The 14,977-nt window shown below is 39.4% G+C and overlaps 1 long non-coding RNA gene across 1 annotated transcript; it reads right to left on the reverse strand.

Annotated features, from left to right (window-relative positions):
* Positions 1–768: 768 nt before the first annotated feature.
* Positions 769–5,396, reverse strand: LOC116717854 (uncharacterized). Its single transcript, XR_004338823.1, has 4 exons — positions 5,386–5,396; positions 1,676–1,679; positions 1,572–1,586; positions 769–844 (listed from the first exon to the last, which is right to left on the reverse strand). It is a non-coding gene; the product is annotated as an uncharacterized LOC116717854 (long non-coding RNA).
* Between the last annotated feature and the right edge of the window lie 9,581 nt (positions 5,397–14,977).

The raw sequence follows: 14,977 nt of genomic DNA on the forward strand, positions 1-14,977 counted from the left end.
GTCCATATGTCCATAACTGTCCAGTTGGATATGCATCCATTCATTCATCTGTTCATTTATGTGTCTGTCCTGCCTTCCACCCATCCATTTTCTCCCAATGAGCAAGAGAGAAGAAAAACTAGCCTAAGCCACAGACAAAATTGATTGATTTTTAGTAATTAATTTTAGTCTGAGTAAGGAAATGGTCTGGACCAAGCAAGATGACAAGAAGGAAGTATGACCAAGATTATTTTGGATTTTCATGGGCTGGATCTCAAGATGCTCTACTGCCACAGTGTCTACAAAGATCCAAGAGTTTTTATTTACGATAGACTAAATGAACCGCAGTCACATCAGAAAGTAGCTTATACTTTTAGAACTGTAAATGACTGTGCTACGCATAACTAAAGCATGTAAACCCCACAACATCAGTGAACCTTCAAGCATAGCAAAAGGTCTACAGAAATAATATATTTTTTGTGGGCTATTTTCTTTCTGGGCTGTATTTTGTCATCCATTATGTAATGATTGATTGCAGTAGTTCATACACTTGGTTACCAGTTGTGCTGTTTTCAAGGCAGCATTTGCTTTTGTCTCATATTTTAAATGCTTTGGCACGGTTAGCGCCTTTGACAAACAAAATGTGTCACTTTGACCATGAGTGCTGCTGTTTACGTCTGTGTGTTAACAGTTTTGAAAATGTGGAGTCTGGTTTGAAGAAAAACTCTTAAGTACTTAAAATAGTTACATATAAAATGTATTTTTCATATGTAACCCTTATAAAAAATATTTTTTACATATTTGTTGAAATTGGCACCACATTGTGACAGTATGTTATGAGACAAATAATGTGTAAAAGATCAATCTTCTCCATCTGCTATTGCCATCTGAAGAACTGCACCGCTCCCGTAGAAAAACAACCAATCAGAGCCAGGAGGAGGGTCTTAGAGCTGTCAATCAACCTCTCATGTACTCGCTGCTAAATGTACTGATGGTGGAGAAACAACTTACTGATGCAGGAAAACTTTATCTGCCATCGGTGGTTATGCCAACTAGCCTTAGCTTGACATGCTGCGCTAGCTGCAAAGTAGCAAAGAGCAATGGGTGATTGACAACGCTAAGACCCGCCTCATGGCTCTGGTTGTTTCTAGATAGCACTCAAAGACAGAGGAGCTAGAATTTGTTTTCAGATTATGTTTCGTACCATGCTGTCACATCATAGTGACAGCTTCAACGAATATGTAAAAAATATATATTTTTATAAGTTACATACTGCAGCTTTAATAGTAAGTTACTTCCTGATTTAAAATGGCTGCAGTATTTTCATTACATAGGTTAGCCAACCAGACCAACCGGATGCAACACCACTGTTTGATTACCTGTACTTGGGTTTTTTACACAGTGTTGACAATTGGCAAATAAACGGGGCTATTCTGTAGCCTCTCATTGCACTAGATGGGCCTGAAATAACTGCCAACTACTCTGAAGCCTGGATCAGTTCCAGAAGTGATTTAACTCGGTCAATCCTTATTTTTAACTGACTCCATGTAGCATTTATCATACCAGTCTTCACCTGAGGACCCCCATCCCACCCACTCCTCTTCCTCCTCCTCATGGCACCACTAAACAACAAATCTCTCCTTCCAGCAAACACTGTTTAAACAACCCGGTAAACATGTCTGTCTTCATTCATTACCCTGCTTCTCATCATGATCAAGCCTCTCGATTTAATGAGGCAAATAGATATTTCTGCGGTGATTGTCTCGCTCTCCCACAAAGTATTAAGACTATTAAATGGACACATCTGTTTTTAATTAGGAGCTAAAGTCACCTCAACGCTGCCTTCCATGTTAATGGACCCTGATTCCATCAAGGCTTCCTCGGCCCGACAAACAATGCAGCACACTGTGGTTCGGAGTAAACAAAGAGCTGTAGATGTGATCTGCAATCAAGGACAGGGGATACTCATGCTGTCTCAAAACAAAGAGAATCTTCATCTCCTTAAAGGATTTAATTACATCTGATATCTGAACTATATGGCTAAGGACGATGTAATAAAGGCTGTTTATTGATTTGATACTGACTTTGATGCAAGTTGGTTCACATGAAAGCCAACAGTAAGTGTCTAAAGGAGCTGATTTACAAAAAATCAGGACTTTTAAACTGGACACAGTTAAGTGGAGACATCACTTTGAGAAATTGTCATCTGGCAGTTGCCAAAGCATCCCTGCTTTGGCAGTACTATTAAGACTATTCATAGTATTAAGACTATTAATAGTATTAATACTTTGTGGGAGAGCGAGTCAAAGCAGTGTGGTGAAGTTCACAGTGACATTGTTATATGTTACATAAAGTGGGTTTTGCATGCTTACTTTATTAGAAAATGGTGCTAAATGTTGTGATTCAACTGAAAGAAAAATATTTCTATCAGGAATAACAAGATCTGGGTTGCAGTTTTTTTTGAAATTCTTTGTGTTTGGTCAACTTCATTTGGGTTTTGGGTTCACTAAGGTCTGCTTTTGTGGTCCTAGCAAGGAGCAAATGGCAAAAAATAAAATAAAATGCTAATAACACAAATAGCTGATGTCCTCTGACACCGCACTATTAACAGTTCCAAGAGTCAGAACACACATTTATGCTGAGGCTTCTTTCCAATATTATGGCCCCCGTTTGTTTAACGGTCTGCCAGAGAACCTGAGGACTGCAGAAAATGTTCCTGCCTTTAAGATAAGGCTCAAGTCCCATCTTTTTATCTGTACTTCCTGAATTGGATCATCTCTGCGTAGTTTGTGTAATTTCCATAAAGTTGTGTGTTTTTTCATGTGGGGTGGGGATGGGTAACTGTTTGTGTTTGAGCTGCTTTTAGTATGAAGGGTGCTTTATACATAAAACTGATTGATGATTCATTTTGTACCATTGCAAGAACATTTTAATCTGTTGGAAATACTTTCCTCTGATTAAAAATAGTCTTCATATTCATCAACCACCTGTTTGAAATTTCACAATTTCTACCACTGACACCAGAGCAGAAATGGCTACGTTTACAGCGATTCATGTTCAGCGATGAATCTTGATCCCACTTAACCATTTATGACTATATAGTGTGAACAATTGTCCTAAAGTTGTCCCAAACTTAGTTGCTATTACTCTGACTTCACGTCTCACGTTGAAGTAAACTGGTGGATGCTTTTGGCTATGCAATATAGCAGTAGGCAAAATAACTCAACTTCCTCTCTAGATAATAAAAACAAACATTAAGCAAACACATTTCAGGGTTTTAATCAAGTAAACTTTGATTAAAGTTTTAATCAAGCTACCTCTTTCTTCTAAAGTCCAGCTTAGATTTTATTTATATGAAAATAAGCTCCATTAGTATCCTCTGAAGGAAACTTTTACACTACAAAACAAAGGTACAAACCTGAGTTCACCTTCTATCCATCCTTTCAAGCCTGTGCGACTGTTTGCATTTACATACTGTACATCAAAACAAAGGTTAATATCTGACTCATTTAAGTATTTCTTTCCTTTTTTTCCATAAGCTGGTGCCATATGCTCACAGCAGCACATCAGTGTTTCCTCACGGAGGGGAGATGCAGTGCATTGTGGGAGCAGGGTACTGCATTCCCCTGGCATGGAGTCAGAAAGGAAGCGGGCAGGTGTGATAATCGAGGAGGGCGTTCCCAGCAGAATAAGACACGATGTGATGAAAACTCCAGAGAAGAGGGAAGAAAAATGGAGGCAGCTTTCTGTCTGAGCTCAACCTGCCATCTAGTGGAAATCCCCCATTTTTGTTCACATTTCTATTCAAACTAGTGGCCAATTTATGACCTTTATTGCAACGTTTTAGGGAAAATGAGAATTTTTTTCTATTGGAATGTTCAACTACAAAGCTTTAGTGATTAGACAGGAGAATATGATATGAAAGCCCCTCTGTAGTGTAGCTCATCTACCAGCCTAGGTTTTCTGCATCTGCACCTGAAATATGCTAAAAGATGCTTATGCTGACCTGGAAACAGCTGAGATGAAACACTGAAGGAGGTCATGGCTTAATTTAGAAATCGAAAGTGCTGTGTAAACGAGATGCAGGGAAAGGAGGACCTTCCTGTCCTTTGTGCAGTAATTACTGGTAGCCACCAGATGGCAGCAGAGGACAACTCAAAATCTACTGCTGAGACATGGCCGCTTCCTTTACTTTGTTAAAAGGTGATAATTTTTAAATAACTTTAAAAACACATGAAGTGCTTTAAACAATCCATTTACATTTTGTAATATATTTAAACTTTTTTAGTTGTAATGTAGAACAGCGAGATATTAATCTTTGGCGTCTAGATTCTAATAAATCTCAGATGTACATTTAAAGTGAGACCCATCATGAATATGAATCAATTTTTCAATCTTTATGATTTACTCTGACTTTCTTTAACACTTCAAACACATCAATAACTGGCTTCACAAATCTGAAATTCATTATTTATGGTGGATTTACTCAAATCAACACAGGATCGAAATTACGCATCCCCTTTGCTCAACTAATATTTGAATAAGGACTCGTTAGTAAGCAGTACCTCGGGGTTTAGGGCTTTGGGGAAGCTAAAGTAATGACCTACTTCAATTAATCTAAAATCAGTTTTGAACTCTTGCTAGTAGACCTAAAAATGTCAATATTTCTACCATCTAATGACTGAAGGTGGAGAATTTTGGTAGTTCTCTTCATTTTTGGATTTACTTTCTGCAGGCAGTGAAACAGCCCCATAGCATGATGCCACCACCTCTATGCTTAAGAGTTGATACTCGCCAGCCTCACCTTGATTCATCCAAACTTTCTTCTCAGCGTTAAGACCAAACATTTGATTCATTAAACATTTCTCCAGCAGGCAACTGGCTTGTTCATGTGTGCAACTGCAAATTTCAGTCAAGTATTAGAGTGATGAATTTAGAGCAGAGTTTTATTTTTCTTTCATTTGAGGAGGACAGTTTGAATCTAAAGTGGTGACTTTGTGGTTTGACACATTTTGCACAAACAGCTTAGATTTATGCTGCAGCATTGTACACAAGCCTCCTTTGAATTATTAAAGTGATAAATAAGGGCGTCTGTGATTGTGTATTTTGTCACAAAGCTATAATATGAGAGCTGGGGCTTCTGATAGAACACTGCTGGTTTAGTTTTAAAAACAACTCCATACAGCTAAGATCAGAAGAAAATAACTTTCCTTTTCAGTTTTCATGATCATCAGGTTAGGAATGTGCCAGTCAGGAAAGCAATTGTGTTGGCAGAATCTAATTCTGACTTTTTTCTTCCTTTTTTGGGCATAAACTTTGTGTTTTGTATGTGAAGCATCTTTTTGTTTTATTTTCCTAGATTGGTTTTGCTGCAGATCACGATTACTGAACCCATGTCGTGTCTACAGCTTCTATTTGCTCTTCCTCAGGGTTCTTCTAATACAATAAAAATATTGTTTTCATAATCTTACCAACCATTCAAGTTATTTTTATGTTATGAGGATAAAGAGCGACTCAAACCAGTTACATCTGACCACGTATGAGTGAGCACAAATAAAGATCTTTAGCCCTAACACAACCTACACCAGGGGTGCCCAAAGTCGGTCCTGGAAGGCCGGCATCCTGCATGTTTTAGTTCTCTCCCTGGTTTAACGGACCTGGATCAAATGATGGCTCGTTAGAAGGCCTAAGAAGAACATTGACATGCTGAAAAGGTTGTTGGTACCACCAGGGAGAGAACCTGGTGGTACCAGGTACCAGGTGGCAGGATGCCGGCCTTCGAGGACCAACTTTGGGCATCCCTAACCTACAGGCATTGGCTTTTAGTTGATAACCGCACCAGAGCAATAAGTGGGATGCTGATTGTTTCTGTGAATGAATCATTTGAGTAAATATAACACATGTGGGTCAGTTGGAAAGTCACATTATTGATTAATCCTGTGATCTACCAGCCCAGTGTTTCCATGCAGCAGAAAAAACCCCCGTCAGGGTTACAACACAATAAAAACAAGGAAAGCCTGTATTTAATAAATGTATATTCAGTTATGTGAATTCTTCTGCAAAAGATGTAAAAACTTTTTTCTTGTTTTTGATCTAATCTGCCAGATTAGGTTTTATTTGTTACTTTCAGGGACAAATAAGCCTTTCAGGGTTTTCTGTGGACTTTGACAACAGCTAATCTGTACACAAACTAGCTTTCGCAGTCTCCTCGTAGTCACGCTTCATGCTGGTTTGATATTATTTTATTATTTTTAGTATTATTTTTCCGGTTACACAATGCATCAAACCGTATCAAGTGCGTTATTTAGTCAGCCAGAGTTAATGCGCGCATCCTCTGAAAATCTCGTCCCATTAGCTCCAGCAACCAGAACAGTTTCTGTGGCTCTTACTAAAAAGTCAACAGACACGAAATGGAAGAGCTACTAAAGCCACATTAGCAGAATTGAATTAAATCTCCTGTTTGTTGCGCAGTGCTGTAGATTTAACTCACCACGCAGGGCCGGTCCAAGGCTGTCTGAGGCCTTGAGCAGAATTTGACTAAGGGGCCCTTCTTGATGCTAAAAACACGAGCATCTCTAAAAGCTTCTGTATTAGAGTTAGTGAAATCTGGGAGAACGAGAGTAGTTTAATAGGAAAACCTAAAAACAATCAGTTATAATTGCAGTGCTGGGGGAGGGGAAGGGGGACACCGATGCTGTTGCTGCTGTTTCTAAATCATTCTGCTGCTTGTGGGCTCAATGTTGGCGCTCAAGACGTAACCGACAGAATCCGGTTAAAGGATTTTCAAAATAAAAGATCCTCAAGATTCAATACATAAAACGGATGTATTTAAGTATTTAATTATTTCTTGTGCGGCCCAGTACCGGTACCGGTCTGCGGAAGATGTCCTAGACCACTGCTCTAGGACATCTTCAGTGTTCTGGATGAGGGAAGATGGTTCACATTACATATTTTATAGTAAATGTTCCCATTCATTGGCCACTAAACCTGAAGTCACGCTGTGTTATTAATAGACAAACTGCATAAATGCATGATGTTTCCACCTCTGTGTTTGACTCTGGACACGTGGAACATAGTCATCAATCACTGCTGTTCTTCAAATTCTTGGTCACACTAGTTTGGTTATGCAAATTCTCCAATGCAACTTTTGTTCAGTCAACCATGAACACTTGGCTGAGGTAAATGAAGCATGCAGTGCTTTAGAGCTTCAGGGTTCATTTCTGAGCACCATGATGAGTTGTCAGTGCACTGTTGGATAAATTTTAGTAGCCACTCCTTGGGAGGTGAACGGCATTTAGTTTTTATAGCCTACTTAATGTTCTGAAACAGGTTCTGTATTTAAGGGATTATGGATTGCTTTTTCATGTAAGTCTAGATTGATTATGATAGTTTTTCTTTCCTCTTAATAAATTTAGTTATTCAAAATTGCATTTAATATTTACTTAGGTTCCGTTTGTCTATTTGTTCTGAAATTTTTAAATGTGAAACAAACAAAATTCCATAAATTTAAGCGTCAAATAGTCTTTGGAAGAACTGCACTCTAAAACAGTGGTCCCCAACCACCGGGCCGCGGACCGGTACCGGTCCGCTGACCAATTGGTACCGGGCCGCGCAAGAAATAATGAACTACTTCCGGATCTTTTATTTTGAAAATCCTAAACCGGATTTTACCGGTTACGTCTTGCGCGTCAAAATTGAGCCAACTTGCAGCAGAATGAGTAACAAAACAACATCGGAGTACAGTGAACCCTCGTTATTTCGCGGTTCACCTTTCGCGGTCTCGCTGCTTGGCGGATTTGCATCGTGCATTGTGTTCTGCATTCTGATTGGCTAAACAGTCTCTCCGCTTCTTCTCTACCTGTGTGTCAACAACGTTGCGGTATAATATGTACACGTATGTAAAACAGCTTGCCAGATTTAACATAATCGATGGTGGCATGTTGGTTTATAAGAATCTTTTTGCCCAGAAGAAAAAAGAGCGACAACAGCTACCAATAACTATGTTCTTCTCTCGAAAAAACACACCTGCACCGCGGGCTTTAGAAGAAAAAAAACGCTACAGAGCGGAGTCAGGATGCAGCGGCTCAGTCAGAAGAGCAGTGAAATACACGTGAGTCACTATTTGTCCTACTGTACTTTGTTTTGTTTTTTTTCATAATAATTTTTTATTTTCTCCCGTTCTAATCCAATGACTCAGGTCGCGGTGGGGGGGGGGGTTGCTGATCTCCGCAATTCGGGCACGGGAATCCGCCTTCAGTTCATATTAAAATTATTATTTTACAGTACAGTAGTTATTTGTAAAAAAAAATTGTTTATACAGTACTTTTTATTTGTTAAACAAATGTTTGGGCCTGTAAAAAGGTTTAGTTCTTTGGTTTCAATGTATTATGGAGTATTTTATTGTATAATAATTGTAAAAAAAAAATAAAGGTTCCTACTTCGCGGATTTCGCCGATCACGGGTTCTTTTTGGAACGTAACCGCCGCGAAATACTAGGGGGTTAGCCTCCCCCCGCCCCCGACTCGATACTTACGACGCGCACCCCTCTCCCCCCCCCCCCCCCCCCCCCCCCCCCCCAATTGCGAAGGGCTGACTGGTCCGCGCGACCAAAATGGTTGAGGACCACTGTTCTAAAACATGCTTTTGATTTAATTAGAATCATTCAAAAGTTTATGTATTTAATTTTACATTGAAAGTTTAGCTTAGAGAGAGTCAAAAAGCACAGCGATTCATTTCAAGTATTTATCTTCAATAATTTTGATGACTATGGCTTCCAACTAATGAAAGCAAAATTCAGTTCTTCAGAAGATGCAAAAGATGCCGCCCTGGGCAGTTGCCCATATCGCCCTTATCAGAAACGTATGAATTGTATGATATAAAAAAGTGTCTGCAGTTTTGCCAGATGAAAACACACCTCCAAAATGTACAAAAAAGTTAGAGTTTATTTTTTATTTGTGCGTTTCCATTAAGCAACTTTATTTTCATAATTTCAATTTGTGCAATTTTATGGTTAATGTAAACACAGCTGCTGATTGTGGAAACATCAATGTGCCTTTCCACAAAATTTGAATGCCAAATTTGAATGGACTTTGCCTCAGTTCTCTTAAGGTTGCATTGACAATTGATTTTTTATTTAATTTTTTTTAACCAACTTTCCATTAATATGCTTGCATACAGCACTCTGCAAACACAGTCACATGGTGTAAGTGACTGTCTGCTGAACAACTTTCCAGTTTAATATTTTCATCAGTTGGTTGCTAGATGTTTGCCTTTCTCTGTGATAACATAATTTAGTTATAAAATAAGTTTTTTGTTGTTAGTATAAGCTTCATTAGCCTTGACTCTCAGCCTTTCTCTTTGTCAGTTCTGCAAACAGAGTTTTATGAACTTCCTCTTTTTCTCTCTCTGGAACAAACGCTTTTTGTGTCGTTCTGTTTCCCCCGTTTCGCCGACTCTCTCCTGTCTGTTTTCCCTCCTTTAACAATGGATCATAACTCTGTCAGGAACCAGCTGCTTCAGCTATTACATTAATATCTGTCCTGGAGTTTATTGGCCCACCAGCTTCTCTAATCAAGTCAAAAGAAACCAAACAATTATTCTTCTTAATGGACAGCGCTGCCTGGATGTGCTTTCATTAAGAATAGATGTCATTCCTCCACCGTTCCTCCCTTACAATTACATTCAGGACAAAAACGAGTATTAGTTATTGTGATGGACTGGAAGCAGTCCCTGACAGAGTGCCTCTGAGCAAGGCAGACAGCCTCTGACCTCAGGGTGACATCAACTGGTGTTACTCGACATGTTTTGGTCCCGGCATTGTGCGAGAAGAAGGAACCATTATGTGTACAGAGGGAGGCGGAGCACAGTCGGAGTTTGTTTGGAGGGCTGCTGAAGGGATGGGAACTTCTGACTGTACAGTTGTGGCGTCGGTCCAAGCAGAGCCACAATGTTCAGTGGCAGGAACAAGTCGTTATTGTGTCACGCTCTGAGAAATACAGAGAGCCGCAGTGTGACATTGTCCCCAACGGCGGGTCATTCAACTCCACTTCCTTCCTGAAACGCCTGCCAGCTGAACGGCCTCTCTGCTCCCATCAGAGGCAGAAAACTCACCTTGAGAAAAAGACAAGATGTTTGATTTTAGTATAAATATTTCAATATCTAAGGGTAACTGTCTGATCTATTTCACAGTTTTACATGATATTTCAAGGGGGTTATTAGGTTAAATCAGGGGTCTCAAACTCCAGTCCTCGAGGGCCGCTGTCCTGCAGTTTTTAGATGTGCCACAGGTACAAAACGCTGGAATGAAATGGCTTAATTAACTCCTCCTTGTGTAGATCAGTTCTCCAGAGCCTTTCTAATGACCTAATTATTCTATTCAGGTGTGGTGCAGCAGAGGCACATCTAAAAGTTGCAGGACAGCGGCCCTTGAGGACTGGAGTTTGAGACCCCTGGGTTAAATCAACTTTTTTGAGCTTTATGTAAAGTTATATAGAGCTCAAAAAGCTCAAGTTATGATGTTGTGATCTTATTCCCTCATCCCAAACGTACCTGGAGTGTTGCTTTCTTTTATTCATGTTTAATAAATCCTTGAATCACCATGACAAACATTTGGGGATCCCTAAATATTTGCTCTCTAAAGTGCCATCAGCAATTAAACACTTGGTGGAACTTCGTATGATGTAGTTCGTATGACGCCAATCTCACCACACAAACTACTTCTCCGTAGTTTATCAGTTTATAATTCATCATAATAAATTTCTTATCTTGAGAAAACGTTTGATTTCTTGTCACAATGAATTTTAATTAATGATGTTTAACCTCCCCAAAACTGTCTATATCTTTGGGATTTAGTTTTACTATTTGCTCCCATCTTTGTTCAGTTAAATATCAATAGTTATCAATACATTTTGAAATGTCCGTGCAGCTTAGTGATACAAATTACACTATATGTGACTGGTGTCCTAAGCAGTTACATACAGTTACCTAAAAGAAGTAACAAGTAGTTCTTATCACTTTTAATATCAAAATGGTGGCACAAAATATTGTGATAAATATTTAAGTCTATGTTGCTCCACCCCTACTTCTTAGTCCATCGCTTCGTCCAAGAAGATCGGTTGTAAATGGAAACTCGTTGTTGTGTTGACGCGCTGAAGCCGGAATTTCGGAAAGAACTGGAGCTTCTTAAAGAGACAGAGGCCAATTTCAAGACATCAAATTGTGAGGTCAAATTTATTTAGCAACTGAAGGTGAAATAATCACTTGAGTGTGCTACAAAATAGCACTATGTGCCTGAAAAACGCACAATGGCGCCCATTTAAAGGGTCTTATGGATGAAAAATGTCAAATGATTTCCTTTCAGTTAACAGCAAGAAGGTCCTGATTTCTAATTCTGCTCGATATCGAGTCTACTTGTGCATGTGTGTTTTCCCCCAGGCATTCATGGGATCAGTTTCCTCCCACAGTTCAAAAACATGACTGCTGTGCTGCTTGGTGTCTAAACATCAGGATAGGAATATTGAAGACACTTCTTAATGATACGCTACTTTATTTTGATGCATCACATAAAGTCCCAGAACAATTCATTAAATATTTTTGACTGTAGCGTGACAAAATGTTTACTGGCCATAAATACTCTGAGTACTGTTGACTCATTTCTAATCTGGTTTATTTTGGCCACTATCAACAAAAATCAACTTCACTTCCAGATGTCTTGGAGAGCTAAGGTCTCCAAACTATCCACCACCAGAGCAAATCTCAGCATCTCAGACGCACTTTTCATGAACATTTTATTTTTCTGGTACATCAAGTAAGTTTTTATTTTATTTGTTGATATGAGTCCCTCATTTAAATAAGCACAATGGAAATGTGAAGGAACATAGAGTCTGAAGAAAGGTCAGAGCTTCCTGTTTTTTCTCAGCTGTACATCTGGCTTCATTGAACCAAAATATGCAACTAAAACATACAAATCGGTCTCTTTATATGTTTTATTAACAGGCTGACTAGATTTGCAAAAAACAAGCTGCAAAAACCCCTAAACCATGGTGGAGTGCAACGCGGACTCAGAAAAAAATTAAATGACTCCTAAATTTTATTAATATGTACATTTTCTAAGTGTGGCACTGCAACTTTGATTACTCTGGCGTGTTTAGTTCAGGGATGATAAATGTGAGTTTTAGAGTTAACACTGCAACCTGTATTTTTATGTGCATTATCAAATGGTAAATAAGTTGCTTCATTGTCTTTTGCATGCATTCACATCTTTTTGTCTTGGATACACACATTAACTGTCTCTAACCCCTGTACAAGTGTTTGAATAAGTATGAAACCACACTGCTTTAGTGTGAACCATTAAACTAAAACTCTGTGTGAGGACATTAACAACCTCATGGTTAATAAAAGCAACTCTTAAGGCTCAGTGTTCTGATGGCTGAGGGTGATTAAAATGTTCCCTCCATTAAACGTCTCAGATAAGCATGGCTAACACAATCTCATCCCTTGAGCTGAGGAAAAACCGTGTTATTGGCTGCCGCATTATCCGCGCCAGCTGCCAATTTCCAGGACGTTCCTTGGCATCTCTCGGAGACAGTCAGTAATTCAGTTCTGAGATGAGCACCGAGAGTCTGCGCTCGTCGATGCTCCTCTGAACGCTGCTCGTGTTCGCCTCAGACGCTCCCTTAACTGCAACACGAGGCTCATGACTCGGTCACAATCACAACGGCGGCGATAAATCTGTGCTAGTGGCTCTCTGTGCGTCTGAAGAGCTTCCCAGAAAGACTAGAGCTGGTGCTCTGGGACTGAGAGCGAAGCATTGAGCGGATCATGAAATATTTAGTGAGAGAAGATATGATATGAGATAACTGTGCTGCAGTTTGTGTTGCACATTAAGCCTTCAGGCAGAAACATTTCTGTACGGTAAAGTGTGGGCAGTAATTTATGGGACTGCTTTGCAATTAAGACAATACTGTCAAAGACAGAGTCCAGACCTGGAGGAATGTCTGCAGTTAACCTGTTCACTTTACTCGGCATGCATTATGCAACGTGTTTTTATCAGTTCAAAGAGTTCAGTTCCTTTTAAAAAGAGGAGAGTTTATCAGCAGTTGGTATCTAACCTGTAGGCAGATGACTGTCTAATGTCTGAAAATGATTTGTTTGGACCAGATCAAACTGTTTTTGTGACATTTGCATATGCCAGATAAATACACCATGAAGGATTGGCAGTGATGGCGAATCTAATTTCTACATCGCTGTGGAGGACATTTGGTCCACTGAAACTTAATGATATAAACTTACGATTGGCACAATCTATCATGCAGATGTAATAAATGTAGAATAATTCTGCACCAGTTTAGTTATCTTCATGCTTGTTCTTTCTAAATAATTTCATCGGTTTTAGATGTTTTTACAGATCAGTTTGTTTGTATAGGACATTTCAGCAACAATACAGTTCAAAGTGCTTTACATCATAAAAACATAAAAACACAAAGTCAGCAATTGAGAAAATCAGTAAACATTTTGCCATCATTACACATGTTGGTCAGTGTGTAGTTTATTATGGTTCAAAAGCAACTCTAAACAGGTGAGTTTTATGTCTAGATTTAAAGGAACTCAGCGTTTCGGCTGTTTTGTGGTTTTCCAGAAGTTTGTTCCAGATTCTGCCTCTCCATATTTGGTTCTGGTTCTACTTCATCTTCACCAAACTCTTGAAAGGGCCTTTGATCACTATCTTTTCATGGCATTTCTGCTTTAAAAGTTCTTTTAAAAAAAAGTTGTATGTAACATTTGAATTTTCTGAGAATTTAGATTTTTGGTGTCACAATGCTCTAACTTATTGCAATACAACTTTATTTTTGGATAATTTGAACCCAGGGGACCTTCTACTTCGTCCCTTTGTTTAAAATCTCGTCCAAACACGTCTTCAGCCGTCAAGCACCAGCACTTCACTCTTAAACACACAGAGGATGATTTAACGTTGAGACATGCACTCCAGACCAGACGCATCCATCCGACCAGACGTATCCATTTGTCTTAATCTCGCTGTTGATAGTGACTCCTTCTGGGAAAATGTCTCCTCAGAACCTTCAACAGTGACTCTCATACAATCTCAAAATGTGGCTCTTCTCCAGTATCTCACAAACTGATGCATATACCTGGACCATATTTCCATTTGCTCTAAATCAGTAAATCTACATAGAAAAGGGTTGCAAGGTGAAGCCATAATCACCAATCTCCTGAGTGTTTGCTTTAAACACTGCCTGCAGCAAATTAAGAGCGGTTCACCCGGCGAATTGCAAATGGGTTCCTTCAAATTGAACTTGGCTATGGTTTTTTTTAAAAGCCATTTTGTGTTATAAACATTCAATGACATGCTCAGTCTCGTTAAAAAGCTCCTTTTAGAGTGCATTAGAGGGAGCCATTGTGGTCCGTTTATGTTCTTTACACACATTTAGCAGATTGCAGAGCTGTGTGTGTTGAAGCAGTGAAGCAGCAGAGAACACGCAGGTGAGCTTTTATCTCCCGTGGGACTCGTGCTTTCAGGAAATCTCAAGACTTCTGGATGTTTTTTCAGACAAAAGATTCAAGCATTGATGGAAATCTTATCCCCGTTTCAACCCGAAGAAATTCAGGATTAGAGTCAAATTATGATTCTGTACTTGCAGTCTGAGGTCTGGTGAGGTCACTCGGTATACAAATAAAGTTTATGCGGTTTGCTGAGCAGCTGGTGTGTTCATAAAAAGGAGCCGGGTTTCCTGCGTCAGCTCTCTGTGTTTGTGAGCGTGCAGACGAAGGTCCATCTGAAATAAAGTGTGGCTTTATTTCCCCAGGCTCTTTCTGCTCTGCTCCACACGCGCACACATAATCAATACTGATGCATGTGTCCATTCGCACTTGGAATAGGCTGTGTCCTTGAAATCCACATCGACGTGCGGCTTGAAACATCAGATGTGAGTTATGCGTGGTTCTCTGCAGAAATTTTGGACCAACCCTCATCTATTTCGCC

Source organism: Xiphophorus hellerii, chromosome 3 (assembly GCF_003331165.1).
Source record: "Xiphophorus hellerii strain 12219 chromosome 3, Xiphophorus_hellerii-4.1, whole genome shotgun sequence".
Lineage (NCBI taxonomy): Eukaryota > Metazoa > Chordata > Actinopteri > Cyprinodontiformes > Poeciliidae > Xiphophorus > Xiphophorus hellerii.